Genomic DNA, 18,198 nt, shown 5'->3' with positions numbered 1-18,198 from the left:
GTTGATTTTTCAATACATATATAATATTTCATTAGAATATGATGGGAAGCTGTAACCTTTTTTTAGCTATATGGAGAAAGTCCTAACTTCAGGAAAAATATACATAGTATTCTCTCCTTTATAGCTTTATTTAAATATTTACTTTTTTTTCCTCAGAACTATTTTAAAGGTTTTTTATATCTGGTGCTTATGTTCCTGAAGTGTCTAAACTTTAGGGCATTTGGTGTAAAGGGATATTTTTGGATATAAATAGTAACATACACTATGGGCTTGACCCAAACCACACACAAGTCAGCGGGATTTTTTTGGTGGACTTTGGATCAGTCCATTTGAGTGGTTGTGCAATAGTAGTCCTCTTGGAATTTCTCAGCTCATGCTTTTTATCTTGAAATAGCTGCTTGCATAGGGCAATGACTAAGCTGGATAAGTGACCCCCATTAATGTTTGAAACCAAGTTAGAGTAGTGTGATGGGGTGGACTAGGTCTGGAGGCCTCCTGCTAGAGAAATTGTGGCCCTGCCACAGCGGGCCCCAAAAAAGGGCAGTAGAGAGGTCCTCCAAGCTGCCAAGAGTGGCTATCTGGGAAGCAGCCAATCAGAGAGACTGCAGGGAGCCGCCAATCAGGGCCCAGCAAGCTAATATAAGAAGAGCTGCAGGCGAGCATAAGATCAATTCCTTGCCGGAGCTGAAGGAGTGTGGATTGTGTACCTGGTTGGCTGGGGGAGCCGCAGGACCTTGTACAGTGCAGGCAGAGGCTGGGAAGAACAAGAGAAAACTATGAACTGATTGTTGGGCTCCATCAAGATAAGGTTCTAAGGTAAGTGTGAAGATGATATAGGGCCACAGGGAAATGACTCAGGGAATTAGAGCAACAGTATGGTTTAGATAGAGACATGGTGGATGGCTGCTATCTACTGGGTCCCTGGGCTGGGACCCAGAGAAGAGGGCAGGCCTGGGTCCTTCCTACCACTGATGAAGTGGCCTGAATACTGAGCAGAACTGGAAGGGGAACAGAACTGTTTAGTGGCACAGCTGAAGATCTGAGGCCAGAGAGCAAAGAGGGGAGGGAGCCTGGGGGATACTGCCCCACACCAGGGCCAGGATTGCTTGAAGATCAGAGACAACTTGAGAGAGGAGAGAGAGAGAGAAAGAGAGAGAGCGCGCCCAGAAGACTGACAGTTCAAACAAGGCCACTGGGGATTGGTTCTTGGGACTTATACCCCAGAAGAGGATTGATTTACCTAACAGACTGTGTGAGAAACCAAAGGCCAACCACAAACAGAGTAGAAGCACATGCAATTGAACCAGGGGGTGATCACAGGAAGTGAGTATGATTTTACAAGTACTAACTGCTAAGGGCACTGTTTGTTTGTTTATTTAAACTTAAGTGTATATCTCCCCTTATTAATCTAAATATGTGTATCTATCCCTGTGTGTGACAAACCAAACCCAATATAAATCAGTGGAAAATGCATGCACAGGAAAAGGCATGCACATGTAGGAATAGAGGTAGTCCCATAGAGGGTACCACAGTGCAGATGTACATAGAATGGATTGGGGACACCTACAGGAACTTTGACCATATGCTGCAACCTTACAAGTATACGCTTATCTTGGGTTATGTTTACATAGTGTAATAATCCTGGGTCTGTGTGACCCTGTGCCTGCAGACTCTTTCCAAGTCCATGCTTTAGTGTCCATACTGCATTTGAAACCCAGGCCTTTCAACTTTGCTAGCACAATCATGCTGCAACACACCGACCCGAATCAAAACTTCAGCTTCTGTAGTCATATATTATCATATCCATGGGTTCCCAGCACCCTTGCCAGCAGTAGCCACCCTGGGGTTTGATTCATAGTGGGGTGATGGGATGTACCAGGCCCTTTGAGGCCCCCAGGCGGAGGCCTCATGGTCCTACCACACTATGCCCCAGGAAAAGAGCAAAGAAGGTGGTTGTCTATGCCAGCGTAGAAAGGCTTCAGGGAAATAGCCAATCAGAGAACAGCAGGCTCAGATAAAAGGAGCTGGAGGGTGGAGCAGGTCAGTTGCTGGATGGGACCAGAAGGGTGAGGATGGATTGGAAGGTTGTGAAACTCTTCAGGTGAGGAGGCCTGGGAGAGACCCTGCTCAAGCAGGGAATAGACAGAGAACTCAAGGATCATAATCCTATGGTAATGGGTGAAGGTGATGGGACAAAGTGGGAAGAAGTCCAGGGGATGCAAGAGCAGCAACTACTAAAGAAAGCAGCATATGGCTGCTATTTGTGGAGTCCCTGGGTTGGGAAATGGAGTAGTGGGCTGGTCACCCACTGCTGAAGTGGCCAAAACCCTGAGAAAGGGATACATTTTTTGTTTAGAAGCCTATGCACAGGGTTTGAATGTAAAGACTTAAAAATGGGGCTGAAGACCCTTCAGACGCTCAATCATTTGTTGAGCTTTGTTACTCTCACCCCAGATGGGGACTGAACTAGGGCAATAAGAACTGATAAGCAAGGAGTCTCCAGCGGGAAAGCCCTGGGGGCATTGTTCTATACCATGGCAGGCATGGACTTAAAGCTAGCCCAGAAGGGGCTGAGGACTGAACCCAGAGACGGCTAAAAACTTGAACAAGGGCATAGGGACAGGCCCTGTTGGACTTTTCACCCCAGAAGAGGTTTGTTCATGCATATTGATTGTGTGATTTGGCTGGAGGACTGATGAGGTTAACAGCCCAGAGACCACTGGGAGGAGAGTGTGTGTGCAGGTTCACACCCAACCAATGGAAGGTGTTGATGAGATGTGAGCATTCCTGTCATATGTAGGTTGTGGAAGTTCTTGTCTATTCATCCCATGGAAGTTGACCAGAATTTTTTTTGAGTGGTTTTAGACCACTAACACATCCAGCCAAGTCATCTTGTATCTGCATATTCCCAGTAGCCAAAGCCATCATCAACATGCATCCCAGTCTGGTGGAAACTTCATCTCACTTTCAGTCCTGTTTTGGGAATCAGGTAGAGCATCTCTAAGATACCGGTAGACATTTTGGAGGCAGTTTTTTGTCAAAGGCACCTCTCACAGGGGGTACTACTGTGCCTCAGCTGATGTGCTCATGCCTTTTTCCTGAACTGCAGATTCCCCCTATGCAGACTGACTCCTCTGGAGCAGGGCTACAAACACAGACTGGTAGAATCATATTGTGATGTGAAACTTTGATGGCCAGAAGTAGGTCCAGAACTTCTGAGTGAAAAAGCACACATTCCTGGAGGTTTGATCAACTTGCCCTAGCCCGTCAGCAACATTGACCACATGAGGGATGCCATGCCAGTCCAGAAGCAGGTTGCTGTAGCCATAAGGATGCTGGCATCCCAGATTGCTACAGGTCCAAGGCTAACCAGTTTGGAGTTGGCAAATCAGTTTTGTGTAGCAAAGGTTTTTGAAGTAATCAGGACTGCAACATATCTGAAGGTAATAGGAACTGTCACATTCTGGGTGGGCAATCCAGACCAGTAAAGAGTTGTCACCACTTGCCCTGCAACTTTGGGTGCCTCAAGTCTTTCCTGTTCTGACTTCCAACTTGGATTATTCACAAACAGCCTAACAGTATGCAAGTCACATCTTGAGTATGTGTGTCTAGCTGCACGCCTGGTCCAGCAGCCTGTCAGCAACACTCCAGTCATCTTCTGACTTTCCGTGAGCCTGGGTTACTTGCAGGATGGCCCTAACACACACCCAGTCCTGAACATTCCCAAAAAGAGTTTTCTGCACTCTGCAATACTTTTTTGTACAGTTCAGCTATTAGAGGTCCTTTGCCACAGTAAAGGGTCAATATTCAACAGTTTCCTACTTTAACTGGAGTTACCAGACAGTTCAGTTTAAACACAGCCCTGGGTTGGTTTAGATTAAAAAAAACATGTTTAACTATGAATTTTAATTGTATTCAAGTATAGGAGACAAAGTTAGAAATGGTTGCAGGCAAATAAAAGTGAAAACACATCTAAAAGTCTAAAACTTAATCTAGCAAGTTTTGGTTTAATATTTTGTTCAAGATGGAGTTTTCCACCCACAATCTGCTAGCAAGATGGTGACTGACCCTTTCCTGGGTCAAGATCTCTTCTAGAGGTCCAACAGTGCTGGTGCCTTGTCTGTTGTAGGTGAAAGACAGACAAAAGAGAACTTGTGGTTCTCTGCCCCTTTCTTTTACAATCCAAGTGGCTTCTTCTGAAGATTCCTCTTCAAATAAACTTTGCTTTGAAAGGTAAAGAAGGTGACATGCAGTCTGGTGGTGAAGGCTCCATATTCTTTCTTCCCACCTGTGTGAGAGATGCAAATTTTGCTTTTTCCTGCCACTTCCTCACCCTGCTGTCTTGAGGACTGTTTACTAATTCTATGTAAATAGAAGCAAACACATTTAACAACTTCTGTCTGGGCATTGCTGTGTAGCGTTGAAAGTATGCTAAAAACATCATACTGGGGGCCTTCATAACTTTGTACACAAAGTTCCTACATACATTTCATCATGATATTTGACTAGCAAGTTTCAAATGATACCTCACAATGCATATTTTGAACAAAGATTATTCCAATCATTTGTAGTGTGAATACAGGGGTACTTTTGGTCACAGACAATACAGATGTTCCTGAAATAATTGCTGGCTGAGAGAATGGGCCACTGCTGGGATTCACATGCCTATAATTTGCCCTCTACAAAGACACCTGGGTACCTAAACTCAAACAGTACTACTCCATCATTATGCAGGCCCTGGTCAACCACAGGGGCAGATTCATGGACACTAATATGGGATACACTGGCAGGGTACATGATACCAGGATGTTCCAGAGATCTGGACTTTACCTTCACAGACAAGCTGGGACACTAGTCCCACCCAATGACATTGTTAGAAATGGGTCACTGCCCTACTGTTACTCTAGAGGACCCAATTTACCTGCTGTTGCTATGGCTTATGAAGCCATATCCTGATATCAGAGGATGAGTCAAAAGAACATTCAACTATGCATGCAGTAGTTGTAGGATGATAGTGGCATGTACAAATTGTGTTGGTGTCGTCTTCAAAACCATTTGGATGCCAGCTTTGTCAATGCGGTCCACATTATTGTGGCCTCCTGTGTCCTGCACGATATCTGCCAGGAGAAGGGGGAACATTTTCACCAGGAATGGACTCAAGATGCTGCTGGATTCCTGAACCAATATACACAAACAGACAGTGCACTTGTCATGACTGGTGCAGGATCCACATGAACAGTGGAAATCAGACTTTTTTTGTGCATCATTGGGTTTACCACTCCCATGCATGAGGGAAAATGAAATGGTATTTGAAGTTCCACTGTTTATGCTGGTGGGACAGTTGTGGAATATTTTTTAAATGTGTTATTCTGAATTATGTATATGCCTTCCTGAAATGTAGGGAGAAGTGTTATGTGTAGTATAAATACTGGCCCTGAACTTGAACTCACTGTTTATAGATTACTGTGAGTAATTTTTTATTTATGAAATGTATTGAGAATGGGCATGTGATGCTTGTGCCACTTATCACTACATATAATAAAACTTGCTATTGTAACCTTGTGTTGAAATTCAACAATTTATTTTATACCTTTGTATACCAGTTTAAGAACCAGCAAAGCAGACCAGCTACAATCAAAACATACAACACAATAACTAAACTGGATATCAAAACAGTGGAAAGTGTATGTTATCAAATTAGATAGCCAACTATTTGAGTGTCCCCTGTCCTTCAGTTTTCCTTGGCCTTTCAGCTGGGTTAAACATGTGGGCTGCACTTAACTGGAGTGGATAAATACAGGCTGTACAGTTGTTAATTCCATGTGCTACTGTTCTTTGCCAGTGACATAGTCCAGCTAATATCCGAATTGTCCTGCAGACTACACAACCTTTGGACAAGATACCATGGAAGGCATTTAGGGCATGGGAAAGAACAAGAGCTGAAGATGGTATGCTGCTCTTTGTCTTGCTCCTTCAATCTAAGGTCATGCTCAGTGAATCTTTCTCTGCTAGTATCTCCTTGTGCTGTGCAGCCTCACTCCTTTTCCATCCTTCTTGCATCCTCATTCCTCTGATATTCAATCTGATCCTTCTGGAAATCAGATTCATTTTTATCTAGAATCTTTCCCATCAACTCATTTTGAACTTTTCTTTCTCCTTCCCCCAGTCGATGAATCTGCTACCCCAGGCCCTGTGCCATGTGTTTACCCTGCAGAGGTGGAAGGGCCTCGAAAGGAAAAATGAAAAAGCACCTTTATTGTCTGACCATGATAAAATATTACATTCCCTACTCTGTGAAAGCGGCTGCTTTAATTCAAGGTCAATGTGACAGGGTACTGGCAGAGCACTCAGGGTTAAGCCACTCCCCTGCCACTAGAGCCCTAATTAGATGGGGAATGGAACCAGCTGAGTGAGCCTGCAGGGACTGGGCTAATGAGGAGCAGCTGTGAAGCTCATTAGATAGGCCCTGTAAAAGCTTGCAGGATGGAGCTCAGGAGGTGGACCAGAGGTTCACTGAAGGAAGGAAGTAGGAGCAGTAGGTGGAAGGGGGCTGAGGTCAGCCTGAAAGTTGGAGATAGCTGGGCTGACCTGACCTGACCTGGTGTCTGAGACTGTGTGGCCCCAGGCCAGAGATTGTATCTGTAAATAGTCAGTTGTGGGAAGAAAGCCTGTAAATAAAGAGCTCTAGTGGGAGCATAAAACTGCATCTGTATGTGGTTTGTCAGAGAAGAAGCCTGGAGAAGCAAGGGGGAAGCATAGACCCCTTTACAGTCACAAGATATTTTTTATCAGTGGGTTGTATTTTATTCAGATACAAAACACTCCCCACTTCCAATGCCCTGTGGGGAAGAACTGAAAGCATCACATAACAGGGCAAGATGTGCATATATAAAATTCAGTTGAAATTATTTCTACTTCACCTTTATTTTTTTCCAGGGTGGACCAAGGACTCCTCAGTTGGTCTAGTCACTGGCTAAGGTTTTGCAATCCTTCTAGGCAGGACAGGTTCTGGAGAACATTGATATTCTGGAGGTCCTGGAATAAAAGAATGCTGGCCTTCAACTGGCCTAGAACAGAACATCAATCTGTCTATGCCAAGGAGATACATAGGCACCTAGTGACTGATCAGCACATCTTCAAATTAAAAAGGCTCATCAGTTAGTGGCATCCCTAATAAGCTTTACTTGCCCCAGAACATAACCAACAGTTAATGTTCCTTTTCTGTAAAACACTGGCTTTTCATCACTATCCAGCAATGGCCTATTTGGGTATTGGCCTCAGCACCATGGTCCTTTCTTAGCCTTCATCTGGCAGCTGCCTGTCCTCTGGTGGTGCCTATTACTAAGGGGTGGGATCAGTGCAGTCATTATAAGGGTGTCATCCCTGCTCAGCAGGTTGTAATGCACCACTGTGGGCTCAATGCTACAATTCCCAGTACATGGTCACATTCCTTGCAAAAGAGGCAAGAAGATTGGAAGTTCTTAGGAGGTATTAGAATCTCTCTTTGCAGTAGTCTGTCTTCAGCTGCTTGATTCACTCTGCATTATTCAACTGTCTGGTTGATCTCGAAAGCCACTTTAGCTTTGTAGACAGTTATTTCCTGTATTCTTACTGAAATCAAATGTCTTCCTTGTCTTGCACCAGAAGTCAACTAGAATTTGGCTGTGTTCCTCTGGCCAGCAAGCAGCATACTTGATGCTGGACTTCTTCTTATGGTGCTGGTCATAGCTAATACATTTAACCTGCATGTGTATTTCCAGCTGAGTAGTCCATAGGGAAATGAAACACTGAGCAGCTGCATTTGAACCAGGAGGTTGCTTCTTGTTCCTAGGAAATGAGTGGTAAATTACAGGATAGAATGGCTGTGAAACAGCCTCAGGGAATTGTGGGATAGTACTGACAGACTGCAGACCGGAGGCTGATGATCCAGACTTGAGCTGCATGCACACTGCAGAATACCTGGACTTTGACCTGTGTCACAGCAGTACTCTGGGTCGGACCCATTCTCATAGCAAGGTACACAGGCCTGAGTAAGATTTTTTTTTTTTTTTGGTGTGGACATAAGGGGGACATGGGCTTGAATCTGAGTCAGGGCTCAGTGTGTTGTGTAGACATATCCTTGGTGCCCATACAACTGGGATAGGTGAGGAAGAGTCATTACAAAAGTGAGAGACATGCAAACTTCATGTTGAACAGGAACCTCTAAGATGTGCAACTGATTTAGGCAGGGATAGCAGAGCAGAGCTCCATGCCTTTGAAAGGCTCCCTGTGCCAGGAGAATGAGTTAGTCTGGAGAAGCATGGCTTTGATACCTTTGCTTTATGGATAGTTGAAGATCAAGGGTTGCAAATACACAACAGATGTATTGCTGAACTCGTTAAGGCCTGATCCAACAAAGCACTTAAGGACCTATTTAACTTTAAGCATCTGTTTAAATGATTTGCTGGTTTGGGATGCATGTGGAAGGTTCCATGTGCCTACCCATTGCTCTAAGGATGGGTAGGGAGCACGGGCATTTTAGCTTCACAATTAATTTACTAGTTCTCTGCAACCAGAAGCAATTACTCCTGAGAACTTCATACAATTCATAAAAATTGAGAAAAGAGTTTCAGCTATTCTTATAGCTTGCATAATAGGGGATGTCCCTCCTACACTCATATAATCATAGAATATTAGAGTTGGAAGGGACCTCAGGAGGTCACCTAGTCCAACCCCCTGCTCAAAGCAGGACTAAATTTAGATAAATCATCCTAGCCAGGGCTTTGTCAAGCCACATCTTAAAAATCTCTAAAGATCGAGATTCCACCACCTCCCTAGGTAACTCATTCCAATGCTTCACTACCCTCCTAGTGAAAAACTTTTTCCTAATATCCAACCTAGACCTCCCACACTGCAACTTGAGACCATTGCTCCTTGTTCTGTCATCTGTCACCACCGAGAACAGCGTAGCCCCATCCGCCCTGCAACCCCCTTTCAGGTAGTTAAAGGCTGCTATCAATTCCCCCCTCATTCTTCTCTTTTGCAGATTAAACAAACCTAGTTCCCTCAGCCTCTCCTCATAATTATTGTGCTCATTTTTTTTTGCCCTCTGCTGGACTCTCTCCAACTTGTCCACATTCTTTTTGTAATGGGGGGCCCAAAACTGCACACAATACTCCAAATGCAGCCTTACCTATGCTGAATAGAGGGGAATAATCACTTTCCTTGATCTGCTAGCAATGCTCCTACTAATACAGCCCAATATGCTATTAGCCTTCTTGGCAACCAGGGCACACTGCTGACTCTCATCCGGCTTCTTATCCACTATAACCCCCAGATCCTTTTCTGCAGAACTGCTGTCTAGCCCATCGGTCCCCAGTCTGTAGCTGTGCATGGAATTCTTCCATCCTATTTGCAGGACTCTTCACTTGTCCTTGTTGAACCTCATCAGATTTCTTTTGGCCCACTCCTCCAATTTGTCTAGGTCCCTCTGTATCCTATCCTTACCCTCCAGCGTATCTACCACTCCCCCCAGCTTAGTGTCATCTGCAAACTTGCTGAGGGTGCAATCTACCCCATCCTCCAGATCATTGATGAAGATGTTGAACAAAACCAGCCCCAGGACCGGCCCCTGGGGCACTCCTCTTGCGACCGGCTGCCAGCTAAACATCGAGCCATTGATCACTACAAGTTGAGTCCGATGATCTAGCCAGCTCTCTGTCCATTTTATAGTTCATTCATCCAACCTATACTATAACTTGCTGATAAGAATACTGTGGGCGATTATATCAAAAGCTTTGCTAAAGTCAAGGTATATCACATCCACCACTTTCCCCACATCCACAGAGCCAGTCACCTCTTCATAGAAGGCAATCAGGTTGGTCAGGCATGACTTTCCCTTGGTGAATCCATGTTGACTGTTCCTGATCACCTTCCTCTCTTCCAAGTACCTTAAAATGGATTCCTTGAGGACCTGCTCCATGATTTTTTCAGGGATTGAGGTGAGGCTGACAGGTCTAATTCCCTGGATTCTCTTTCTTCCCTTTCTTGAAGATGGGCACTATATTTGCCTTTTTTTCAATCATCAGGGGCCTCCCCCCAATTGCCACGAGCTTTCAAAGATAATAGCCAATGGCTCTGAAATCACATCAGCTAACTCCCTCAGCATTGGATGCATTGCATCTGGCCCCATGGACTTGTGTATGTCCAGTCTTTCTAAATAGTCCTGGACCTGTTCCTTCAGCACTGAGGGATGTTCATCTCCTCCCCATTCTGTGCTGCCCAGTGCAATAGTCTGGGAGCTGACCTTGTCTGAAGACAGAGGCAAAAAGGCATTGAGTACCTCAGCTTTTTCCACATCCTCTGCCACTAAGTTGCCTCCCCCATTCTGTAAGGGGCTCACGCTTTCCCTAATCTTCCTCTTGTTGGTAACATACCTGTAGAAATCTTTCTTGTTCCCCTTCACGTCCCTTGCTAGGTGCAACTCCAGTTGCACTTTGGTCTTCCTGATTTCATTCCTGCATGTTCGAGCAGTATTTTTATAATCCTCCTTAGTCATCTGACCAAGCTTCCACTTCTTGTAAGCTTCTTTTTCACATTTAAGCTCACCAAAGACTTCTTTAAGCCAAGCTGAGCGCCTACCATATTTGCTATTCTTTCTGCACATCGGGATGGTTTGTTCCTGCGCCCTCAATAAAGTTTCTTTAAAATACAGCCAATTCTCTTGGATTCTTTTCCCCCTCTTCAGCTGAACCACTAAATTTATACCTGCACTAGTTTCTTGGGGATTCATGCACAAATAAGATAAGTACAAGCCAAATATTTTATATTCAGTTACAGTTTGAAGTGGAGTTTAAGTGAAAGGGGACTGAGAAAAGGGCTGTAGATTTGCTAAGATGAAGTAAGGTTAAAAAAAAGGGTTCCTGTGACCTTGTGATCAGTGCAAGGGACGAGGCAAGGGTAGTGGATTCTACAAGTTACATGAGCTCTTTCAAATTATTCAAAAATAAATGGTGCTTTGAAATGTAGGGGAATGAAGCTTTATCTATTGATTTTTCTGCACCATATAGAGTGCATTTAAATTTATAATAAATGTGGGTTTTGAAAAATATGGACATTGAAGGGAAGACAGAAAGATACAAAGTATAAGTGCCAAATTAGCTATATATTCTCCCTCTTTCTGTGGCTCTGTATGTATCTATTAACATTAACGTAATTGTGTTTTATTTGAAAATACAAAGTAACTAAAATGCTTTTTTACACATGACAAAAAATCTTAAAATACCAGTTGAAGAAAATTGTGTAGATTGAGCAAGAGGCTATTACCCTGAGTGGGTGGGGCTGTTGTGTATCATTCCAGTGGTGAAAATCAGCCTTCTGGCTGTTGGTGGCCATGGAAAACTACTGGAATGGTTTGCCTTCTGCTCTACAAATGTCATCCTTGAATACACATTTATCTGCTTCTTCACGCATTCTTTCCTGTGTATCTTACACACTGATTCACAAATTCACTACCTTCTCCTACTACATATGCTCTTTTTAGTGCCCATTTCTGTTCTGATGTCTTCAAGAAACTGGCCAGCTAACGAGTGTTGTGGTATTCAGATGTTGCCAATATTATTTGTTCAGAAAAAGGGGGGGAAATAATGGAAATTGGTTTCATCAAGGTGTGCCCCTAAGCTAGTCTATTTGAATGTGTTAGTTACTCTCACCCTCCTTACCCATCCTTCCTTTCTCTTGTGTTTTATTGCAGGTGAAATGTTAAGCTCTTTGGATCTGGAACTATGTCTTCCTGTGTATACAGCACTTAGCCCAACAAGCTTCAGTCCTGGCTGGGACTTTTGGATGCTACCACAATACAAATGTATGTAACAAGTGTTAAATAAAAATTATACAGTCATTTGGATCATAATGTTGGATAATTTTATATGATGCTTTAGAAGTGTATTTTAAAATTAATTTTAGCTCTTAAAAATAAGCTGACTTATCTTGCATATAGTTTTTTGAATATTAATTGTGGTCCAGATCTAGAGTTTTGAGGCATCCACTTTGCATCTTATTAGTGCAGGATTCTGGCCCTGAAATTGATCCAGACTACAGACTTTATTTGCAAAAGTGGGATGATTCCTGTTCCATGCTGAGCATGTGTTTTGTTTTTGTTTTTTTAATCTCCGCCTCTCCCCCCCCCCCCCCCCGGGTGAACTTTTTTTGTGGTTTCTCATGAAGTCTTTACATCAATTGTGTTTTTTCTCATAATTACTGCACTTTTATAAAAATCTCTAATTTTAAATGTGCTACTTACAAATGCACAAAGAAATCTTCTGTCTAATCACTGTCTAAGATGCATGACTTATAAAAAATGGATGAGAAATATTTTTTAAAATACTTAAAAAAATGAAACTGAACAAGTAATGTGATGTCCTGTTCCCAGCCAGGACAAAAAGCTACCAGAATCTCTCAAATATATTTTTATAAGGCTGAATGAGTAAATGAAATTTACAAAATGCTAAAATAGCCCTGTCATTTTCAGAGTAACAGACAATTAAAATAAAATAAAATTAAATAAGAAACTTAGTTTGGGTGTTATACTTATCTTATCTCCAAGTGCCAATAGCAGCCATATCCAATTTGAACCATTCTATGAAGTTCTATATTTAATTCATCCTAAATGACAAAATGTCACTTTATGATGACATTGGAAGGCACCTAACAAAGAAACTGCATAACAGAGCCCTTTCTTATGCTGTTCTCAGCCTTTGTGCATCATTGAATGCAGAACAAGATAAATTCTAGAAGTAAGCACCTGAATTTACAGCTCCAAAAACCCAGTGTTCAAGCAGTCATTTAGATTTCTATACAGTCTGTTTGCTCAACCCTGCAGGCTTTGAAGTTCATCCATGCTCCAGCTAGAAAGCTGCATGTATGCCATTTTAAATTGCTTCTTAAACACCCACCAGCACTTGTAAATACTCTTTATGATATCCATTGTAGCAAGCTAAAACTAAATAAGATAAATGACAATACTGAACTGTTTCTTTTTTGTTTATTGTGGTAGAACAAAAAATTTCCATCAAACAATTATTATTGCTGCTTGTCTGGTTTAGTGTATGTATTATAGGAAGAGCTTTTTTTCTTATTAGCTCTCCATTTAAATCATGTAAGCCATATTTTTACTCAAGATAAGATTCAAATTCAAACTTGGAGTCCTTAGACTGAAAAAAGCATGCTAATTTATATTAGCTGTGATGTTACTTTATTCATTTTTGAAAGCAGCTGGGATCTGAAGTATTTTCTGTTCAGTTTAATATAGTATCTACATGTAAAGTATGCAAAACATTTTAATATATCTAGCTAAACACAATCTTCACAGTTTTTAAAATCCAAAGCAGTTTGAAGAGTTGAATCTTTTTAATGTGTTATTCATAAACTAGGCTAGTTTTGCTTGTGATTATAGTCCCTTTGATTATTCAAAATAGTTATGTTAGGGAAGCCAAGAGTTAGGTATATTTAGTTTTCTCTGGAAGTTAAATTAACACTATAGTTACTATCAGTTCTCATGTTCTCTATTTATCCTTCTGAAGAACAACTTTAATTAAACACATTCTTGTTTTAATTTAAACTTCAAAGTTTTTTTTAATTCAGTGAGGCGTGGTCTACACTATGAAATTAGGTCAATGTAACTATGTTGCTCAGCAGTATGAAGAATCCACTCCCCTGAGGACTTCAGTTAAACTGACCAAACCTCCCTATAGACAGCTCTAAGTTGATTGGAGAATTCTCCCATCAACCTAACTACCACCTCTTGGAGAGGTGGAGTTCCTACACTGACAGGAGAAGCTCTCCCATCAGTATGGGTAGCATTGTCTCTGAAGTGGTACAGCTGCACTGATGCAGTGTTCTAAATGTAGACAAGCCCCAACTACTCTGTATTTTACTATCTGTACTCACTGAACTTGATATCAAGTCTGTATCTCAAACATTGCTATACCATGAAAAGCCATTTCATGAAAGTGTTGTGTTGGATTTTGTCTTCACCTCTATACCTGAAAGACACTTTGTTGGTCTGTCCTCTTTGAAACAAGACTAGATCAAAGCTCACTAACAAACTGTTAATATGTCAGCAGGGTCAACATGGATAGTTAGTGTATGTCAGACTTAGCGTGGAGTAGATTCACACCCCCAGCTTTTCAAGAACTAAAAGTTTGTGTAGACAAGCTCCCATCATTTTTTTCATCGTACTTTCCCCATCAGACTTTTCAATTATACCATCAGCCTCCTACACAAAAATATTACAAATGTACATTTTCTTCAAAAATGAAAATATAACTAACTAAACTTTCATAATGGAAAAAAAAAAAAACTATAAAAGGCAGTGACTTTAATCTGAACCAATTTGTCCAGTTTTATTTAAATACAAACTGATTTGGACACTCCCTAAAATTTCAAATGACCTAACAGTATTTATTATGAGATGTGAAAAAGTTCTGTTACATTTCTTTTCAGTAACTTTTTCTTTTGTGTGTTGCTGGACTTCCTTTTTCTAACTAAAGTGAGAAGTCAAAGAACTGCTTGAAACTCTCATGCCTTTCTAATCTTTCTTAGTAAATTTGCAAAATCTGGGTAATGTTCAGAAAACAATAAGCATCAGAACTTTTGATTATTAATATAAATAATCTAATTATCACTTCATCGGCAGAGACAGTCTTTAAAAATGCATTCAAATTGCCTATAACCATATATCTCCCATGTTCTCTGGTAGATTTGCTTTCAAACTGACTATCTAGAATGTTGCTATTCCATGTTCACTCAATGTAAAATGCACTTAATCTTTGTCCAAGTCAAGACAAATCCAAAAAAAAAAAAAAAAAAAAAAAACCCCAAAAAACCCAATTTGTACTGGCCATCAAGCAATTTACAAGAATAAACTTTGCAAAATCTGCAAACTGCTGGAAATGAAACTATTTATATGCCTCCTTATTGGGGGTGGCTTACACAGGCTGCAAAACCTGCAAAAGCCAGAGGCAGAAACTGGAAAGGTCCTTCAGAAGAAGGCAAAATTATTCCAATACAAATTGGCCAGGAAATATAGGAATATGAAACACAGGCACTGGGATGGCTCTTAAAATAGCAGACTTTATTAACTTTTTAACTTCAGCTAATACTTCCACCCCCCAAAACAAGCATTTATTTGAGTTCAGTACTAAACAACATCCATGCCAAATAACCAGCATGCAAGGTTGCTCCCCAGTCTAAGTCCTGGGACTTAGCTCACTACCACAGGTCTTAAACTCTGGACAATGTGACCATTTGGGAGCTAATAAGTTCTGACAGGCCACACAGCAACCAGCTAACTGTGGGCAGAATAGAAGCTGAATTCTGAGAGGACTTCAGTGCTGGGGTCTGATTCCCAGCTTCTCCAAACACAGGAACAGGAAATTGTCTGTTCAATTGGTTTCCCCTGATTTGTACTGCTTCCCTTGAATTATCTTTGCCTCCTGTCTGACTCGGGTAACCTGACTGAGCCTGCCTTTTGACATTTGACTCCCAGTTTGCCCTCTGGCCTGTCTTGGGCACTGACCTGTTAGCTGACGCCTGCTCTGACCACTAGGTCAGAGTGCCTATGTCCCAGTCATTACACCCAGCTTTGAATCCTCTTACCTCCTCCCCTTGGAGGGAAATGAGGATATATATATTAAGGGTACTTCAGTCTATACAATTTTAAGTCTAAAAGGGTCCACAAGATATTCCCATGTCTCATGTTACCACTGGGAGCTGGTTCCTTTGAGCCTCTTATCTGCACTGGACACCGGCCACAGATGGTGACAAAATTACACACTCATTTATACATTTATAACCATTAAATCCTGTCTTTACTTGTAATTAACCTATAATTACGTCACCACGATGCTGCAAGAAAAGCAAAAAACACGAGAACCTTGTCTCCCTGATCCCAAAAACTGGTGATCAGTCAGACGCTCAGCATATTTGAAACACTATTGAAACTATTCTTTCTTTATAGGGTATGGAAGGTAGGTCAGAAACCACCATAAAATCCCTGCTGCATGCATAGAGAGATTTGCATAAAGAAAGGGATGTAGTGCAAGGCACAATCAAATCTTTCTTCCTTTCCCCATTACCTCGTTTCCCCCAAACATACTGGCCTATCCAATGGCAGCACAGAGAAAAAGACAATCTCCTCCTCCTCCCTTGCTGCCTCCCTCAGGCAGGGTCTCTATGCATTCTAGGGAGGGGTAGAAGAGGGAAAGGTCCCAGAGCAGCCATGCCTGGCACTCCCTCCCCTCTTAGAACCCAAGTGGTTCTCGTTTCCTTGCTAATCCAATCAAACTCCCCCATCACCCGCTGAAATGAAGGGCAGGAGGGACATTGTACCCAGATAGTCATTACTCCTCCTGTGCAGTGGGGGAGGGAGGCAGGAAACTGAGCAAATCAAGTATTGTTGCTCTTTTATTGAATGTGTAAGGGGGAGAAAAGGTTCAGTGCCTGCAGCTGCTACATATTCCATAGGATGAAAAGGGAGTGAGTAGCAAAGGGCCTAAGTAGAGATGAGGATCTGGAAGCTTGAGAGCAACAGAGTGCAGACAGGGAGAATTAGTTGGGGGAATAGAATTGGTTGGTGTGTTAGAGGCACAGGTAATTGTACAGCCATAACTTAACTGAGCAAGGGTGAAAATTAATTTTGTGGAGATTGATTTTAGGGGAAGGATTTGACTGAGGACATAGTTGATTTACAGAAGGAAGTGAAGATGTTCCTATGGACATTAAATACACATGGATTTAAAGGCTTAATGGCACAAGTTCCCCCTACCCTGGGATAGTAGGCTTAATATTTGGGCAATCAGATATTGGGGAAATTTTGCAATGAACAGACTGTGACTTGTAAATAATGAAATGACCAAATCTCTAAAACAACCCCCATGTCCAGCTCAGTTATTTTGGAGCTACATTTCTGACCCACATTTGCTGAGGAATGAAAGCAGGGAAATGGGAATATTTGCTGTTTGGGTTAAGGAGCCAAGGTTCCCTCTGTGCAGCTGACGTACTTGTTGACATCTTCCCCTGATTCAGGGTTCCAGCTACTGAAGCCTGAATGCTACTGTTGACTGAAACTACAGTATTCATGGTCCCTGGGCTTCTTCCTAGAGACGGCTGCTTGCAATGCTTCATCTTTCCTGTTAATTCCTCTGGATCTCCTCCTCGTCAGCTCCATTGCCTTCAACACTCAGTCCTACTTCTCCATGACTTTGCATGAAAGAAGGAAATAATTGGTTTTCTTCAGAAGATACAACCTGTTCTTTTTCTCTCAGTCCTGAAAAATGCTGCAACATGTATGTGCCATAAAAGTCCCTCTACTCTATTTTATTGTAAGTCCATATCACATAAGCTAGCAGTATTTTCTCCCTCCTCCCTTTTTTTTTTCCCCTTTTCTCTTCCTTTCCTTTCTGTCTTTCCCTATCTTCTTTTTATCTTCCTTCTTCTCAGTCTTCATTTCATGAAGTTGTTTAAGGTGTTAACTGCCTTTTTTAATCCACACTCGAGTATGAGAATGCTCTCATTTTATCAAGGTACCATCTTTCCTTCTCCCCTAAAAAATGAAAAACACCTTAGGGGGTGTGTGTGTGGAGGGGGAATTTAGGTGATTCCAAGAGAAATTGGTGGGACAGAGACATGGAGGTGTTTCAGAGGAACAGTGGGATAAAGAGTGACATAATGGAGAGGAGTGAAAAAGCATAGTTTACTTCCCACAGTTTCCACCATGCATGTATTTGGATCAATTCAGATTTTCAGATTGCAGCTATATTGAACTGCTCATATCTCTCTCATATACAGTCATATGTTTAAATAGGTTGTTAAGAAAAAATACTTCCACATAATGTACACTTGGCTTCCATCCATGCTTCTGCTGCTCATCACAGGGAAGTGTCTCAATTTAGCACTTATGTGTATCCAAAGTGCAATATATATTGATTTAAATAATTGTCAGTGCAACAAATTTTTACAAGCAGTTCTGTTTGGAATTAACCCCTTGCTGCTGTGAAATCAGAATTTCACTATAGCTGAGCACATTTTGCATTGGACCTTAATAGGGTGAGAAGTACAAAAAGAATAAGGTAGCCAAATGAAGCAGCATGGGGAAACATACTTCCAGAAGGGTTCAGATAACGTGATAATGAACCTAGTTGAAAAACATAATAAGAGGTT

The 18,198-nt window shown here is 41.8% G+C and overlaps 1 long non-coding RNA gene across 1 annotated transcript; it reads left to right on the top strand.

Annotated features, from left to right (window-relative positions):
• Positions 1-682: 682 nt before the first annotated feature.
• Positions 683-17,633, top strand: LOC137155574 (uncharacterized). The gene is made up of 3 exons (XR_010920539.1): positions 683-816; positions 11,732-11,842; positions 17,065-17,633. It is a non-coding gene; the product is annotated as an uncharacterized lncRNA (long non-coding RNA).
• The last annotated feature ends 565 nt before the right edge of the window (positions 17,634-18,198 follow it).

Source organism: Emydura macquarii, unplaced genomic scaffold (assembly GCF_026122565.2).
Source record: "Emydura macquarii macquarii isolate MOO-44397 ecotype Brisbane River unplaced genomic scaffold, CSIRO-AGI_Emac_v2 contig_1363, whole genome shotgun sequence".
In the NCBI taxonomy this organism is placed as follows: Eukaryota; Metazoa; Chordata; order Testudines; family Chelidae; genus Emydura; species Emydura macquarii.
The sequence above is the reverse complement of the archived record's forward strand: the minus strand, read 5'-3'. Positions and strand labels throughout refer to the sequence as shown.